General features: G+C 52.5%; 1 long non-coding RNA gene across 3 annotated transcripts; it reads left to right on the forward strand.

The window, feature by feature from the left end:
- The first annotated feature begins 668 nt into the window (after positions 1-668).
- On the forward strand, positions 669-11,157 carry LOC103660646. Of its 3 annotated transcripts, none has more exons than XR_567839.2 (4): positions 669-874; positions 1,242-1,428; positions 7,000-7,254; positions 10,981-11,157. It is a non-coding gene; the product is annotated as an uncharacterized LOC103660646 (long non-coding RNA). The 3 variants fall into 3 exon arrangements; XR_005835023.1 differs by lacking the exon at positions 669-874 and adding an exon at positions 941-1,035; XR_005835024.1 differs by lacking the exons at positions 669-874; positions 1,242-1,428 and adding an exon at positions 6,341-6,411.
- The last annotated feature ends 6,901 nt before the right edge of the window (positions 11,158-18,058 follow it).

The raw sequence follows: 18,058 nt of genomic DNA on the forward strand, positions 1-18,058 counted from the left end.
CCTTCAGGGGTCCTGCCCTAGCCCTCTATCCAGGAAAGAGGAATCCTCCTCCATAAGCCAAGCCCTCCCCAGGCTTGGCTGTTACTGGGTGAGCTGGACACCAAGGGCCCAGCTATTCTTGCTTTCGCTTTCCTGTCACTCCATCCACATCCCTCCCAGCATGGTACCAAAGCAAGGCTTTGAATTTGGGGTGTGAGCGGCCTGGATTTCATTCTTCCCAACAGCAAAGAGGCCGCAGTTTTGCTCTCAGTTTGAAAGATCTCTACATTCCCAAGGGAGCTGGTACCATCCACCTCGTTTGACCCTAGAGGGTCATTTAAGCGCCCCTTCCAGGCCTGGCTCAGCGCTCTCCATGCAGGAGGGACTGGCGCTATGGCACTGAACAGGAGCAAGGGTCAGCAGAGAGAACTGCCCCTTGGTCCCCCCAGGCCACAGTTAAGTTAAGTGCTGGCCTTCCCAAGGGGGATGCTCCGAACCAAGCAAGGCCCACCGTGTCCAGATGGACCCTTCCCAAACCGGTTCTATCACGGATCATTTCCCAGAAAGTTTCCAAGATGGGAAATCACAGCCCAAGCCGGTTGTTTAGATCGGAAAATCTGGGTGTAATGTCTTTAGAGAAACCAGGAAGTCTCCTCACATGAACCTCGCCTGCAACCTCTCCCTGCTCCCTTGGCCTGTCCACTCCTCTGCCTGAGTCACGACAGCAACCGGCCACATGAACGCGGAGCTTCACGAGGGGCTGAGCGCTCCCTTGCGCGCCAGGACATTTGCTCCTCCTAAGGACCTTCGAGATAAGTTATTGTTAGCTCCACCCAGCAGAAGCGCGAACTCGGGCCCAGGGAAGTCGTGGGGCCTGCCTGAGATTGTGCAAGCGGTGAGCAGCAGGACCTGACTGGAAGTCTTGGGTTCTTACCGCGGGATCCTTTCTGTCAGCGTCCCAGAGACACTGGGGCCGGGGGGAGTTGGCTGGAAGGGACGGACTTGGTTGGCTTCCAGCTGGGCCTCTTGTGGTGGCCTCGGGAGCAGGGGGAGCTGGTGAGGGGCTCTCTGAGAGGCACCTCCCCTTCTTCTGTCCCCAGATCTGCCTCCTGTGGGTCTGCCAAGAATGGGGGCTCCCCTGCTTCTCCACGTCTTCCCCCAGATATCCTGGCCCTTGCATTGGGGGTGAGGGCAGGGGTGGCCCCATGGAAGCGCCAGCGTTCTCAGGGCGCTCCTCTGTTGCCTCATGTGCCCCATTTCAGCTTTGGCGTCACCGCTCAACCTGAACCCTGTTGGGCGGCTCCTTGCGCGTGCAAAGAAAGGACCCTCTCCTCGGCCCTCAGACTTCCCACGTGACCTACGACAGGCATTCAGACTCTTCTGGGCCTTTGCGTTCTGGAGCAGAAGGCTATGGGAACCCAAACCTGGACTCAGGAAGGCAGAAGTGAGGTGAGACGCGTGACATGTACCCTGTTTTCCTGAGCAGAAATCTCTCCCAGGCCCATCGGTTCCCCAGGGCAGTTAGCTGTTCCCTTCACCCGATGACCTTGGAACCCCCTCCGCCAGGCCTCTCAGGGAAGGTGATTGCAAAAGCCAAGTTTATCCCGAGTACGGCAATGAGTACACTGGGGGGTGGGAGGAGGGAGGAGGTTTTATACAAAACACATGTTATTGCCACTATTTTAGTTATCTTGGATATTTCCTGCATGTTTGTCACCATGGTAACTGACTCAGCACGAAACCTTGTTTGCTGGGCCCTGGGGTCCAGCATCACGGCCATGTGGTGTCAATTTGGACCTCTTGGTGCTTTTCTGTCTCTCTGTCTGTCTCCCCCAGCTCCTGTCTGTCTTTTCATCTTTGTCTCTGTCTGTCCTCAGCCTGTCTCTGGGCCTGTCCATTTTCTCCTTCCCAGAAATAGCTGTTCCTGCGTCCCTGCTCTGCCCACCCCAGGCCCTGCCTCAGCACCTCCTGGGCAGTCCTTGACTAAGGATGTTCCAGAATGGACGGGGAGGCTGCATCCCACAGGAAAGGCAGGAGGCTGGCCTCGGGTGGAGAAAGGGCTCAGCCAGCCCCGGGCTGTTGGTTTGGAATAGATCTGCACTACCTACCTGCCGAAGGCCCCGTGGGAAAGGGGGGCTTGGGTCTGGGAAACATCGGTTAGTGGGATGTGGGCTTCTGATCCCGACTTTCCCTGTGTGGGGGCGTGTGGCATCCCCACCTCTCTGAGCCTTCATTCCCTAGACTTTCGGGGGAACAGATAGGTATAGAATGGCAGGAGACGGGAAGGAGAGCTGAAAGTCATGTGAGAGAAGCAAGAATAAGGTGAGGGTCCCCTAAGAAGGGAGAGGCTTGGCAGCTAAAGGGCTGTGAGCCCTCTAGGCTCTCTGGTCTCCCCAGAGGCTCTCCCTATTCCTGGGTGGGGACAGAGCCACGGCAGACAGCAGTGTCCCTCCGTGGGGACAGCAGGCAACAGAGAGGGTGTTGACAAGGACAGTGTGTGAGGAAGCTGGGCCAGCAGTCTGGAAAAGGCCATGTGAGCAGACAGAATGTAAACAGGCTCGTTCACGGGAGGTGAAGGCGTCGCCTGGCCCCCTCTCCACCCAGGTCCCGTTCCCTTCGTGCCCAGGAAGCCAGGCCTGGACACCTCTTGCCAGCCTCTCTCTACCACGTTTCCTGCATCCACACCCCTTTGGAACTGCTTTTCCAGATCCCCTTCCCAACCTCCACATTTGTCCTTGGCTGTTCCTTATCACGTGGGATCCCCACTCCCTGAGCCAAGTGGGCCTGGAGGTTGTAACAGACCCAGATCTCCAGGCAGGGCTGGCAGCCCCACAGGACTGCTGGGAGGAGAGGGGACTAGAGAAGGGAGAGGCTGGGCTAGGCAGCTGTGGGGCTCTGAGAACAGTCTCCTGTTGCCCCGAGGCGGTACCCACAGGGTGTGGCAAGTCAGCCTTCTTTGGGGCTGTGTCATGCCAAGGAGGTTCAGGCTTATGGATGGGGGGGAGCAGCAGGAACACAGTGAGAAAGGGCAACAGCAGCGTGGTTTGAGGGGTCAGCCAATTGGATGCAGGGGCCATAGGGGCTTTGGGGTGACACAGGGGCTAGGGCCCGATCCCAGGAAAAGGGACTGCCAAGAATTAGGAGGTGTGTTGGGGCTCCAGTCATATGGAAAGGGATTCGGGATGACCTCCAGTCCCAGTGGGGAATTGGAAAGCCAAATGGGAAACTGAGGCAGGACCAAGTGGGCAGAGATTCAGGGGAGACTGTGGGTTGGCAGGCCTAAGAGAGCCCGGTATGGCGAAGAGCATGAATTATGGAACCAGACAGACACGGTTAATGTCCAGCTCCACTCCTCAGCCTTGGAGAGAACTCTCCGAACCTGGGTTCTCACCTGTAAAATGGAGAAAACCCTGATTTTGCAGCTTCTCGTAAGGAATAACTAAGATGTTCTCTGGAAAGTTCCCTGAACAGTGTCTGAGATGGCAGGGGGGTGCTTCATAGTGTTCTCCCTTCCCTGGAAAGAGAGGACAATTCCATACCCTCCCCGTAAAACTAATAAGCTTCTTGTTTTTGTCAGGGTTGGTTCTAACCCTGTCTGGCTCTACAAGGGCAAGGAGCGGTGCCGTTGGCTAAGAGGAGACTTTAGGATTGCAAGCCTCGAGGGGCGACAAGGGGGTGGGATTGACTGTCTCCTCCTGGGAGCACAAGAAGGCAGCTGTGAGAGGCATTCAGGGGGGTCCCTACCAGTGTCCTGGAAACCAAGTCACAGGGTCCAAATCCACCCACTTCGTTAGCGGGGCTGTGCAAGCCTGGCTGAGGAGGGCTCCGTGGATGACAAGCAAAGGGGAGTCCCCTCTCCCGAAGCTGTAGAAAACGCCAACACCAGCCGACAGGCAACCCGAGTTAGAGTCAAGAGTCCCAGAGAACCAGGGGACCTGGTGATGGGGGTGGGGGAGGTAAACATGTGACATGGGCAGCAGGAGCCAGGGTGTGAAGCCAGGAGTGGGGACCGAGTGACACGTGCATGGGACTGATAGCTGGGACGGGCAGGGAGTCCTGGGCAGGCATCGGCAGGCCTCGCTGTGGGAACTGGTAGCATCCCACTTGGGCCTCTGGCACTGGGTGTGGGACAGCCAGTGTGCCAGGCTGGGCACACCCACGCAGGGCCATTCCTGCCTCTGGGACACCCGTCTTTCCGGGGCTAAGGGTCCTGCCAGCACCTCCAGCTCTGCCGAAAGCCCAAGGCAGCAGACTTCACTGCTCACATCGCCCTGCTACCTGGCGTGGGTCCGCAGCCCTCTGCAGGCCTGTTCTCCTGCTGGACCAGTGAGTCCGGGGGAGAGAGAAGCGAGTTGTGAAGAGGGTTCTGGTGCTTCCCAAGGAGGGGGTGGGCCCAGGAGACAGGGCACAGAAGTCCAAAGAAGGGCGGTGAGGCGCGAGGCCCAGCAGGGTTCCAGCTCACCCCACAGCGCTGCTGAAGGGTTGCGGGCCCGAGGAAGGGGCTTTCCAGTCCTTTCTGTCCTCAGTCCTCCCCATGGACACCACATCCCAAGACTCAGCTGTCCCCTCCCAATGACTCAGGCTTTGGCTGCCCTCCTGCCCACGCCCAAGGCTGGGTCCAGTGCCCCATGACAGGAAGGGCTGCGGTGTGAGGGTGCAGGGGTGGGGGACGGCTCCAGCATCGCGCTGTCAAGGGCCCTGGTGTGCAAAGAAGGGCCGAGGCAAAGAGGGCCTCTGCCCCTTCCTGGCCGTGTCACCCTGCGCGACCTCAGAATTGGGAGTTTGCGCTGGGGTGGGGATCTGTCCTGCTCCCCCTGCGCTGAGCCCAGCAGCCTGGTTCCTTCTCATTAGCAAAGCGCACGACATCACCACCATGGAGGGAATGTGTGTTTTTGTTCTATTTGCTGGCACAGGTAGATAGCACTAGGGATGTGCAGGCTGAGCCAGAGACAGGGCCCGAGGGACTGGGGCGGGGGGTGGGGCACTGTGGCTATATGGGGCCACGCCATTTGGAGGCCACAGGAAACCACGGTCCCTGCTAGAGCCCAAAGGCAACTAAGCAAAAATATGGGGGGCCAGGGGGAGGGAAAGGAGGAACCGGTGACGCGGATTGTAGTTACTGTAATGTATTATATTATAATCACTGAGGGACTGTGATTATACTTATTGGTCATAATTGTTGTTCGTAACAAAAACTAGCACTCATTTACTGAGGACCAGCCTGTGCTGGGGGTTCTTACTTCTATATGACGTCTCCTTCTCTCGGAAACTCTCTTCTGAAAAGCTTTAGTAATGGATCTCATTTTCACAGCCACGAGGCATTAGAGCTGGCACCCGGACCCCAGTTAGCTGATATCCTGACATCTTGTCCGTTGTGCCCCATTGCTCCTACCGGGCTCAAGCCTTCTCTTCCAAGGACACAGTCTGGCAAGCCTATGGGCACCTTCTCGGAATAATGTTTTTAAAAAACAAAACAAAACAAAACATTAGGGGCACCTGGGTGGCTCAGTGGGTTGAACGTCCAGCTCTTGGTTTCAGCTCAGGCCGCGATCTTGGGGGTCATGGGATCGAGCCCTGCATCACGCTCCACGCTCCGTGTGGAGTCTGCTTGGGATTCTCCCCCCTCCCTCTGCCCCTCTCCCTGCCAGCACCCTCTCTCTCTCTCGCTTTCTCTTGCAAATAAATAAAATCTTTTTAAAATATACATTAGATTTACAAAGGAAACGAATTATATCAAAATATAGTGTCCAAACATTAGAAATATGTGATATGGCAATGTTTGTGTTTCTTTATTAACACATTAAATAACAATATTTAATAACGATCATAATTTCAAAAATAGTGATGAATGCAAATAATATTTTGTGATATCAGCAAAAATTGCTCTGTGATTTCTATCAGTAACAAAGTCCCAGGTACCGATAATACCTATATTCTTAATTGAAGGAAGTATTAAGTATCAGAGGACGGTGAAAATAAGGGTGTGATTTTTCTTCCCATCAGTTCCCAGACCCCTAGAATTTTATCTGTGGATGCTCCAGGGGTCTAGACTCCAGGTTAAGAACCCTTGCTTTGGAGGAAAACTGTTACAACCTGTGTGCAGGGTGCTGGGCAGGTCCCCTAGGAACCTTCTCTTTTGCTTTGGTGGAAGAGGGTGTGCAGACCATTTCTGGCCCCCGGGCCTCTGTGCCAGCTGGGGAAATCTCACTTGGCTCCATGGCCCAACTCTGAACTGGTCTGTCCTGGTGACCTTGCTGGGATTTAGCAAATAAAAATACAAAAGGCCCACCTAAATTTGATTTACAGAAAGAAGTGTTTTTTATTTTATTTTTAAGTAGGCTCCACACCCAGCATGGAGTCTAATGCAGGTCTTGAACTCACCACCCGAGACGAAGACCTACGCTGAGATCAAGAGTTGAACGCAATATTTGGGTATACTTATATTATTTATTTTTCTATTGTTATATAACAAATTACCACAAAGGTAGTCACTTAGCAAAAACACATTAGCTCACAGTTCTGGGGGTCAGAAGTTGGCACAGCCTGGCTCATCCTGGTCCTCTGCCCAGAGTCTCACAGGCTGAAATCAAGGTGCTCTTTTCTGGAGGCTGTGGGATGAATCCACCTCCCAGTTCAGTTGGGTTGTTGACTGAATTCAGTTCCTCATGGTTACAGGACTGAAGTCCCTGCTGCCTTGCTGGCTGTCAGCCAGGGGGTGCCCTCAGCTCCCACAGAACATCCACATTCCTCGCCGTGTGTCCCCTGCCCTTTGCAAGCCAGCAAGGATAGGAAACCCTTCTCTGCTTCAAATCTCTGACTTCCCTCCTGCCACCACCTGGAGGACGCACTTCACTTTGGAGGGGCTTCTGGTGATTACATTACACTCATCGCGATCCTCTCTCTTCTGCCACACAACATAGCACAGTCAGGCCAGCAGTGGTGAGAGACGAAAGTCAGGTGCCGTCTTAAGCTCGGCCTACCGCACTGACGCTAACGCTCTTATCTGTTGTTTCTCTGCAGTCACAGCTGTCTGGGGGTCCCGGTGCTACTGGCAGCCTAGTGGGGTTGTACCTGCCGCCGACGTGGCCTCATGACCGGGGTCAACACTTCTCTCTTCTCAAACTCTGTTTCCTCTCAGAGAGCATAACTCGTTCAAATCCACATGTGTGAATTGGGCGCCAGCCGCCGTGCACCCAGCAGGGACCAGAGCCTTTCTCTGCCTTGCCAGGTCTCAAGTGTAAAGGTGGGGACTGACAGAGGCATCAGCCCGAGCTGGTAAGTAAGAGGCTGGTTGAGAAAAGTGCCACGGGGCATTGGTGGGGGAGACAGATAACCAGCCTACCTTGGCAAATGGCAGAGCAAGAGAGATTTTGCTCTTAGGATGAAGAGGGACTGGGGGAGGTTGGCTAAGCTCGGGATGAGCTGTAATTTCAACAGCACTTTGAGGACTTGGAGAGGCAAACAGCGGGAGGGCATTTTGGGCAGAGGGGACAGCACAAGCAAAGCCGGGGGAGGAAGGGACCCAGGGCACAATGAGGTGGCCCGTGCCACTGGAGGACAGGTGGCTGGGGGACAGGGAGAAGGAGGAACATAGTCCAAGAGGGAGGCAGGAGTCAGACTGGAAGCTTGGAAGGCTCCATCGGCAGGTGCGGGCAAGGGTCTGCAAGCCGCAGAGTGCCCAGCTGGGAACACAGCTGCCCCAGAAATGCCGCTGTCCCCTTGGCTCTGGCGGGAAGTAGGGCTGTGACAGGGCGGTTGGGAGGCAGCCTCATATAAGTGGACAGAATACTGACCTGGGAGCAGGGAGTCCTGGGGCTGGCTTTGCCAATTATTCATGGATAGACCCTGGGCCACACTGGGAACATCAAGGAATAGCAAGGAGCCAGTGCGATTTGAGCAGAGTAGGTAAGGGGTGGAGTGTGTGTGTGTGTGTGTGTGTGTGTGTGTGTGTGTGCGATGACATAGGGCCTTGTAGGTCATCAGAGATGTTGGCTTGTACCCTGAGTAAGAAGGGAAGACAACAGGAGTTTCTGAGCAGAGTGCCGACATGATCAGAGTATTAAATGGTAACCAGAGCTGCTCTGAAGGGGCAGGGTGGGCCTTGTGCCACCAGGCGGTGTGTGGACTACAGGAGCACTACGTTATAAGGTCTCTAGCCACAAGGAATGTACATTCCACTGGGAAGACGTAACAAGGAGCAGTGGTAGGAACCAGGGCTTCAAGACACAAGAACCCGCGGTTGAGTCGGCTCAACACCACTTCCCAGCCTAGAAAGCTCCTGAGGTCTCAGTTACGTCAACAGTAACCTGATAATGACCATCCCTGCCTGATGGGGTTATTGCGAAGACTGGCTCACCCTCAAGTGCCTGACACACAAAAAGACAGTAGCTGATGTGATTGTCTAAATAATGGTACCAGGCAGCGTTCAGTTCCTCGTCAAGGAGCACAGATAATAGTGGCCAATGGTATTGGAGGCTGTGAACTCCTCAAGGTAGGGGAGATAGGCTAGCCTCCAAAGGTGCTAGGAATCAGGAGGAGGAAGGACGATGTGCCCCAGCAAAAGCCCAGAGGCAGGAATAAGCACAGCATGGTCTCCACCAAGATATACAAGGTGGAGCCCAGAGCAGCTGGGGAGAGGGGAAGGCATGGGCAGGTGCCAGATTAGGCTGGTGGGAAGGCTGGATTCAGAAAAGCTTGAACATGAGTTCTCTAATTGGAGGAGATTGGGAGTGGGAGAGAGACTAGTCTAGGGTGGGGGGGAGGGAGGAGCCGGACAGACCTACAGCCTGGCTCAGCCTTTCCCCATGGTGGGGCCAGAGGGGGTTGGGATGGGGGTGGGCCCTTGGCAGGTGTTCTGATGCCCAGGATTGCCACATAGGAGGAGGTGGACCAGTCTTTCCTGAAACCGGATCTTTCAGGCAGCTGTCTCCTTAGCCTGAGGGCCCATGGGGGGGGACAGGGGACGGATGGACCATTCCTTCCCAAAGCGTCATTTCCACCAGCTTCCCACCAGGGCCTACTCTCTGAGAGAACGGGAGCTGGCTTAGAGGAGGTGGGGGGAATGGCAGGGGCCCCACCAAATCCCAGGAGAGCCCTCAAGGGAAAGTGAGAGGGTACCACCTCCATTGAGTACAGCCCCCGACTTTCTATCTTCCAGCCTCAAGGTGTGGCTGAGAGGAGAAAGCCTCAGACCCTGCATTTGGGTCTGTGAGCCTCTAAAGAGCTCAGGGCTGGTGATTCCCAACCCGGACACACCAAGAACCAAGTGTCTCTTAAGTTAGGAATGGAGGTTGGAGAGCTAGTGTTTACTTAAAAAGCTCATAGAAATCATATATTTTCTGCAATAAGGCTAACTGACTCCTGCCCATCCTTCGGATGTCAACCTAAATATCACCCCTCTGGGAAGCTTCCCTTGGCTTTTTTTTTTTTCTTCCAGATTTTAATTTTAACTAATCTCTACGCCCAGCATGGGGCTCCAACTCATAACCCCAAGATCGAGAGTTGCACACCCCACTGACTGAGCCAGCCAGGCGCCCCCTTGACGTTTTGTAGAAGTCAGGCTCCCAGCAGGAAAAATGGCTCATTTAAACCCAGGAGTTGGGGAGAATTTAAGACGGATATTTGACAAAGCCATTGGCAGGATTAAGGGACACTAGCTAGGGGTGATGAGACAGGTAGTGATAGCATCCCTAGGCCTAACGGGACAAAGGAAGGGGGCGGTTCCTGGAACCCTGAAAGCCCTGTAGCCATAAGAAGGGGCTGCCTGCCAGGCCCTGTGGCCTTTAGTAGAGGATCCAGCCTCAGCCCACCAACGCTGGCTGACCCCAGAGGGAGCTGACTCGCCCTCTGAGGGCCCGGGGCCTCGCCCTAGTGAAACTCAATGGGAGCTCAAGGGCAGGGTGATCCAGGCGTAGAATAGATCTTGTGCGACAACAGGAGAATATCCTGCACGCCTCCTGCGTTAGTCTGTTCTAGGTTCCGTAGCAAAATACCGTAGACCGGGTGGCTCGGTCCGTAGGAATTCACTGCTCACAGTTCCAGAGGCTGAAGTCCAAGATCAAGGTGTCAGCCAATTGAGTTCCTGGCGGGGGCTCTCCTCCTGGCTTGGGGACTGCCACTGCTTCCTCACAGTGCACGTGCGTGCAGAGAGGGAGAGGGGCTGTAGTGTCTCTTCTTATAAGGGCACTAATCCCATCGTGACATGACCTCATCTGACCCCATTACCTCCCAAAGGCCCACCTCCAATTCCATCACACTGGGGGTGAGGGCTTCAACATACGCCCTTGGGGGCCACAACATCAGTCCATAGCACCTCCCGAGGCTGCATTCCGTGTCTCCTGAATCTCCCACCCCCCCTCGTGCTTACCCAGAGCGTGTTATCATACTCTACTGGAGTGGCTGTGTGCTTACCTGCCCCTCCTACAGGATTTCAGTCTTCTCCAGGGCAGAGGCTGTCGTGTGTTCACATGTACTCAATAAGGTTCATCGGGAAGATGAATAAAAAGGTGGCTCAGACTAATGAAAACATCACATTTCCTCGCTTTGGCTGGGATTAAATCATCTCAATGTGGCAACAGCAATTATCTGCCGTAATCAGAAGCCTGGATTACCCGCTAATGTAGGCCCTTGATTAGTAAAACATGAGGGAAAAGTTACGTAGTAATTTAATGAACTCAATTTGTTTCATGGACAAAAACCCTTCAAAACAATCCGTGGGGGTGAGAGTGAGAATAGGAGTCCTTGGTGCTGAAAATCTCCGAAAATACTCCATCAGTCGTGATGGGTGGGTGTTCTAAGTGTGTTCACGATTGTTGTATAACTCAGACCAGGCCAATGGGTGATCCTCCAGGCCAACTAGCCCCCATTACAAATGGCGTTGTGGAGGCTGTCTGCCTCCCTCTGCCTCCACTGTCCCTCTGAAGTCCAAGCCCCTTCTATAGCTCTTAAACCATTGCCCATATCAAGAAGGAGTGATGTCTTCCCATTCCCTTCTTTTCCCAGGCCTCCTTACCAGAAGAACCCCAGCTTGGATATCTCACCTGCCTGGTTTGAATCCTGGCTCTGCCACTTACCTGCTGTGTGTCTTTGGATGACTTACTTAACTTCTCTGGGCCTCGATTTCCCCATTTGTAAAACTAGGATAACTGTGCAGATGGATTAAAATGTATTGTACGTCCAGCCTGGACATCTGCTCCAGCAGCCTGATAGATCCTGTCACTTCCATTCCTGGCCACCCCTTCTCCTTTCTTTTCTCTGCCCGCTCGCACTGGGGTATACCGTTCCCCCGCTCAAAACCTCACACTGGCTCCGTATTTCACTTGGAATATGATCTAGGCTTCTTAGGCCCACCCCTCTGGCAGCTGCTCTTCTGATCTGGGCCAGGACTATATTCCTCCCCCTTGTCCCCTGTCATATTTCAGAGCTCAGCATAAAGGTCATTTACTCAGCCCTCCCAGGGCCCCAGCACCCCCCGTTATGTTCTCATGATGGCCTAGACTTTTCCATCACAGCGCTCATTGCAAGTAGATGAGACTCACCGCGACTCCATGCAGAATGGATCAGGGCCTCTCTGTCCATCCCACGGGGGGCTTCGTGAGAGCGGGGACCTTGACTGCTTTCTCCACTGCTGGACCCCCAGTGACCCGTGCAGCCTCTCCAAGAGGTATTTGTTGAACGAATAACAAAGCAGAAGGGCTTTCCTGGAATGCCAGCAAGTGTGTTGGCTGGACAAAGGCTGACATACGAAACTATTCAGAACAACACAGGATAATTTGTGCAGAACTGTCTCCAGAGAGCTTGACCCTCACGCCTGGGGCTTGAGGAATTCAGAGTAAGGAGGAAAGGGTGTTAACTATCTCATGAAAACCGGGCTTAAGGGCACCTGGGTGGCTCAGTCGGTGAAGGGTCTGCCTTCAGCTCGGATCATGATCCCAGGGTCGAGGGATCAACTTCTGCACCGGGCTCCCTGTTTGGCAGGGAGTCTGCTTCTTCCTCTACTCCACGCCCCTGCTCATGCTCTCTCTCTCTCTCTCAAATAAATAACTAAGTAAAATCTAAAAAAAGAAAAGAAAACCAGACTTAAGGCCTCTCACTCCAGGGGGGAGCAAGTTGGGCAGGAAGTCATGTTTGCCAGGCACCTACTGCATGCCAGAAACCTCTCACACAGTATCTTTTTAAATCTTCATGGTTATCCTCGTTCTACAAGCGAGGAAACTGAGGCCCCGATGAGTTAAGTCGGTACCCCAAAGTCATAGAGCAAACAAGTGGCACGATCAGGATTGTAGCCAGGCAGGCGAGGCGTCAAAACTTGTGTTCCTGTGAGGAGGCCTGGAAAGAGGGGGCAGGTAAGATGGCGCCCACAGGCCAAGTGGGCAGCGGTTTAAACGGGGCTATGACAGAAAAGTATTTTACCTATGAAAATGGGGTTTTTCTGAGACTGGGCCCAGGTCTCAAATGCCACGTGGTTTCATGTCGTGTGGGTTCGGAGGGGTCCAACAACCAACGGGGCAGTGGGGCCCACCCCGGAGCAGCTGCAGGCCCTTGGAGATGGCCCGAAATTGGACAAGCCCTGGAATGAGGGTCTGGGCACCGCTCCAAGCATCTGCCCTTAGAAGGGGCAGCAGAGCTGTAGTTGGAGAGAGCTTCCTTCCCCAGTGAAGAGCCCCTGCAGTGTGTCCCCAGGGTACAGGTAAGGAGCTAGGTGGTGTGCGGTGCGTGGTGGGGAGGGGGCGGTACAGGACGGGGGTCATTCCTGCCAGGCTGACCTCAGCTGGGTAATGTGATCAGCCTGTCATGGTTCTGAGCCCTGATTTGGGAAGAACAAAGGGGCCAGGCCCCTCTGAGTCCTCTAGCCCAGGAATGCAGCTGGGGCCAGGCCGTGACCAATCGGGAATGCAGGTTGGGAGCGCAGCGAATGCAGTTTGTACAGCGAGGCTTTCATGCATTGATGGGAGCCCGGCTCACAAAGCCAGTCTGACATGCCCCTGCGCTTCCAGCTTTGATATCCCAGCCCTGCCTTGGGGGAGCCGCGCATCCCCAAGCTGTCTGCCCTGCTGTGGCCCTTGAGGTGGTGTTGGGGTGGGGAGTGGAGGGTCCAAATCCACACACCTCCCCCACCCCAACCCTAGCAGTGTTCCCAGCATCTTCTTGTCCATCTCTCTCCATCTCAGAAGTCTGAGAGATAGGCAGGGGGGAGAAGGGAGCTCCCGTTGAGCCCCCTGTCTGCTCCTTAAGGCTGGGGTGACATGAATGCATAGACAGACAGATGTCCCATGGGAGAGGCTACCAGCCTCAGGCAGACACTGCTCGGAACTGGGCATGGAAACCTCTAGAGGCCACCCCCTCCAGGGAGATGAATAACGTCGGGGTTGGGGGCTCTGAATCCTGGGTTGGAGGCTGAATGCTTTCTGCATTCCAAAGTTCTTCACCTCCCCTCCCGGGCCCTTCATCTCTTCCCACTGGCTGGTTCTATCAGTGTGGGGTCCTCTGGGCCAGCCCGTCTCTGCATCCCAGTTATCCACAGTCCCCTCCCCTCCGGCCTCTCTGCGATCCCTGCACTTTCTCTCATCCTAGCCATGCTTTACTGTTTACAGCGCACAGTAATTCACAATAAATTGTTTGACCCTTAGGAGAGCCCTGTGACGTAGGTAGTCTTGTCCTCATTTTATGCAAGAAGGGAAGAAGGAAGGGAGGAGGTGGAGGCTTTTGGAAGGAAGAAGTGGATATTACATGGATATTACAGGTGCGTGGATGACGGCAGAGTAGAGATGGAGAGGATGTCAGGGAGCCAGGTCCCCATGACGTGGGGACCAGGAGTGTGGGAAACTTTCTATCCCCACCCCTGGAGCACAGCAGGTATTCAATAAATGTTTGTTAACTAGTCAACTACGTCCAGTGTTCTCCTGCTTTTCTCTCCCCTGCCTTCTGTTTGTATCATGGAAAGACCTGGAAAGCCACACGGCGATATAGATCACTGATGATCGCTTTCGAATGGAGCTTCTCAGAGAAGTTAGAGCTTATGTTATGGACATAGTCTCAGTGATACTGCAGAATCTACAGTGAGAAGAGCCAGGAAGAGGACAGAGGAGAGGACTTTCCCAGAGAGATCCTTCATCTTCCAAGGGTTCAGAAGCACCCAGCCAGGGTTCATAGGAAGGAGGTTTGGATGAAATGGAAATCAAGCTTGAGGAGCCCTGGCGTCCCCTCCATAATCACTCTCCCAGAGTCGTAGAATGTAGAACAGAGGGACCTCAGAAATGACGTAGACATTTGGTTAGGAAGAAAGAAAGTCTCCCTTATCGCTGCTGTTCTGTGGGTTGACTCAGGCTCTCTGGCGGCTCCTGGGTTTTTGCCATCCCCGTTCCCTAAGCAGAAAGAAAATAGGGCTCCCCTGTCCTGCATCCCATCTGAGAGATTCTGGGCAGAGATTCTGCCTGGTTCAGTTTGAGGGGTGCTCACCACTCTAGGACTGATCGTGGTGGCCCTGGAAACAAGGTGACACAGTGCATATTCAGACTAGAGGTTAAAGGGTGCCGAAGAAGGCAACGGTTCCCCAAGACCGAGGAGCTTCACAGACATTGCCGCTGTGAGAATCATGGGCTGGGCAATCACCCAAGCAGAGTCTAACTGCAAAGCAATTCATTACAGCATTGCTTGTAATAATGAAATTTTAGAAACAACCTATGTGTTTATTAATAGGGAAGCAGGTGAACGAATTCTAAGACCTCTTATGAAATCCTATGCAGCTGTTAAAAGATTGAAGTAGAACTATACATCTCTAGACAGAAAATATTCATAATATATTAAGTTTAAAAAATGCATGTTCCAGAAAGTCTGTATAGTATTATCTCATTTATGTAAAACAAAGCAAAACAAAGCTCTATGTATTTATATATTTATATATTTAAAATTCACTTTTAAAAAGTTTCAGAGACTATACGCCAAACTGTTAATAGGTTGGCCCCTACATACTGACATATTGGGGAAAAAGTTTACCAAAGCCATATACTGCTTTTGTGTTAAAAAAATGAATATAAATGGGGCGCCTGGGTGACTCAGTCGGTTAAGCGTCTGCTTTCGGCTCAGGTCATGATCTCGGGGTCCCGGGATCCAGACCCTCATTGGACTCCCTGTTCAAGAGGGAGTCTGCTTCTCCCTCTGCCCCTCCCTTCCCACTCGTGCTCTCTCTGTCTCAAATAAAAAATTAAATAAAATCTTTAAAAATAAAAATAAATGAATATAAATGGAACGGAAAAGGTCCAGGAATACACAGTACAAAGAAACTTAATGACCGATATGAGATCACACACAGGAAAGTAAGCGGTATTTAGAATCCTGATCTTTCAATCCCCCAGGAGATGGACTTTCTTTAAGTATCTGTCAGCCTAGCTGCAGGGACAGGAAAGTAGTGGGGATCCAAGGGAATCCAGGCCAGATGCCGTCCACGAGGAAGCAGTAAAAGCCTGAAGCAGAGGAATGGAGTGGCGTTCATTCTTTCTGCATCTTGCTGATGCTGAGAACCGGCCCCCCATGCCCTACTCCGCAAGAGTGTGCTGGCGAGTGACACATACATCGGAGGGCCAGGAATGGGTTAAGCCAGAGCCTTTCTGGAAAGAGCTGGCTCTCCGGGGACATGAAAGGAACTCCATGACTCCTTGTGGTGATGAGAAATGAAGAGGCCCAGGTCCGACTCAATTAGAGTCTTCATCTGAAATGTAAACCAGGTTCCTGACCGAATGCCCCCTTTCCCTCGTCCTGGTCCTGGAGTCCCAGAGGACGGCAAAGAGAACAATCCAGCCTTTGGAGCAGCTGCTTTGTGGAGGCCACAGCTGTCTGCTCCGGGAGGGCCCTGCCCCACGTGGGGAGCACTGGCAGTTCAACCCCTGCTCTTCCTTGCTCCTGGGTTCCGCTGACTCCTCTCAGTAGCCAGATCGTGCCTGGGCTAACTCCCGCCAGCTCCAGAGCCTCCACCCAACATCTTAGGGTCGGGCAGAGATTTGGGGACTCTGAGAGGCATCAGATGCTCAGGTAATTGTGGGACTAGAAGCCCCTTGCGCTAATCCCAAATGCCTGAGATTCCTGCCCCCTAACCCGCTGCCATGTTTTTACAATTCAGGGTGCTCAGGTTACAACATCCATCCAGCCTAGTGTGGTCTTGTTTCCATTGCCTCTGCACTATTCCATTTCTTCTGGGTACTTCTGAGTCTCCTCATCATAAGCTTCCCTCCTAATCACCCCCAGGATCTTATCTCTTTATCCAGTCTCACTTGCTCTGAAATCAGATGTGAGGGTAATTCCAGTTCCAGCATTTTCCCGCTGGGGAGGGTCCTTCTGTTCCCTCCATCCTAGTGTGTTTTTTCTGAATGTTTGCTATTTGCTGGACGCCGTGCCGAGAGCTTTACACATGTTGCATAACCCACACAATAACCCTGCAAGGCAGGTGAGTTCTATTTAGTAGCTACATTTTACAGATGTGGACACTGAGGCAGAGAGAAGTTAGCTGTATAGCTCTTGGAGGTGAAGCCAAAATTAGAAAGCCACCAAGCTTTCACAGTGACCCCATCTAGTGTATGGTTAATATCCACATGCTTAAAATAGTATCTGATAGATCATAAAAGCTCAACAATTGTTATTATTGATTGTCTGGGGGGACTGTTTCTTGGCAGGTGAACAGTGGAGTTCACATTCCAACACTGGCTTGAACTTCTAGTTAAACATAACAGATTAAACATACTCTTTGGGGCGCTTGGGTGGCTCATTCAGTTAGGCGCCTGCCTTCGGCTCAGGTCAAGGTCCTGGGGTCCTGGGATCGAGCCCTGTGTCGGACTCTCTGCTCTTCAAGGAGCCTGCTTCTCCCTCTCCCTGCCCCCACTTGTGCTCTCTTGCTATCTCTCTCCCTCTGTCAAATAAATAAATAAAATCTTAAAAAAAAAAAAAACCTATTCTTTAACTTCATTCCTCCTGAAACACCATTAAAACGAAAACTAGGGGCACCTGAGTGGCTCAGTAGGTTAAGTGTCTGCCTTCAGCTCAGGTCATGATCCCAGGGTCTTAGGTCCGAGTCCTGTATTGGGTTCCCTGCTCAGTGGGGAGTCTGCTTCTTCCCCGGTCCCTCCCCCCACTTGTGCACACGCTCGCTCTCTCTCTCTCTCAAATAAATAAGATCTTTTTAAAAAGACAAAAATTAAAGGAAACTAAAAAAAAGAAAAAAGCATAAACTCACAAAAACATGGCAAAAGAGACAATAGCAACAAAGTTCTGGAGGCTAGAAAGGTTATGTAGTATATACGGTACTAGTAAGTGGAACCCATCTAAGCAGGTCTGGGAAAGTTAAGTCCCAACTCAGACACAACACCCCACGTTATATCTCTGAACCCCCAGAGACTCAGAAAATAGTGATACAACATGCTTCTAGAAGGGGAAGGACAAAGTGAGCAGTGACAAGAAGATTGGTTCAAGGGCACGTGGCTGTCTCAGTTGGTAGATCACGTGACTCCTGATCTCAGAGTTCTAAGTTCGAGACCCACGTTGGATGTAGAGATTACTTAAAAATATGAATAAAAAAATCTTAAAAAAAAAAAAAGAGATTCGTTGAAAGTTTGCTTGAAATAGGTAAGCCCCAGATCTTTCCCCATACTCCTTGCTCCCATCCTTAGCAAAGATTAGACCTCTCTGGAGGAAAGGTCTGCTTCTGTAGAGGAGATAAAACATAGTTTCTTTTTCTCTCTCTCTTTTTTTTTTAAGATTTTATTTATTTATTTGGCAGAGAGAGAGAGAGAGCACACAAGTGAGCACAAGCAAGGGGAGAAGTAGACAGAGGGAGAAGAAAGCTCCCTGCAGAGCACGAAGCCCGATGCAGGATTCGATTCCAGGACCCTGGGATCATGACCTGAGCCCAAGGCAGATGCTTAACCGACTGAGCCACCCACGTGTCCCAAAACAGATCGTTTCTAGGCTGAGGGATATCATGCACAGAGGTACACGAAAACAGGGGAATTAAGTGCAAGTTTACACATTGAATGCTGAGACCACCAGCTTTCTTCCGCCGAATGGTGAAAGCCAGGTGTATACTCTCCAAGCA

This window comes from Ursus maritimus, unplaced genomic scaffold (genome assembly GCF_017311325.1).
Source record: "Ursus maritimus isolate PB19 unplaced genomic scaffold, ASM1731132v1 scaffold_16, whole genome shotgun sequence".
Taxonomy (NCBI): Eukaryota; Metazoa; Chordata; class Mammalia; order Carnivora; family Ursidae; genus Ursus; species Ursus maritimus.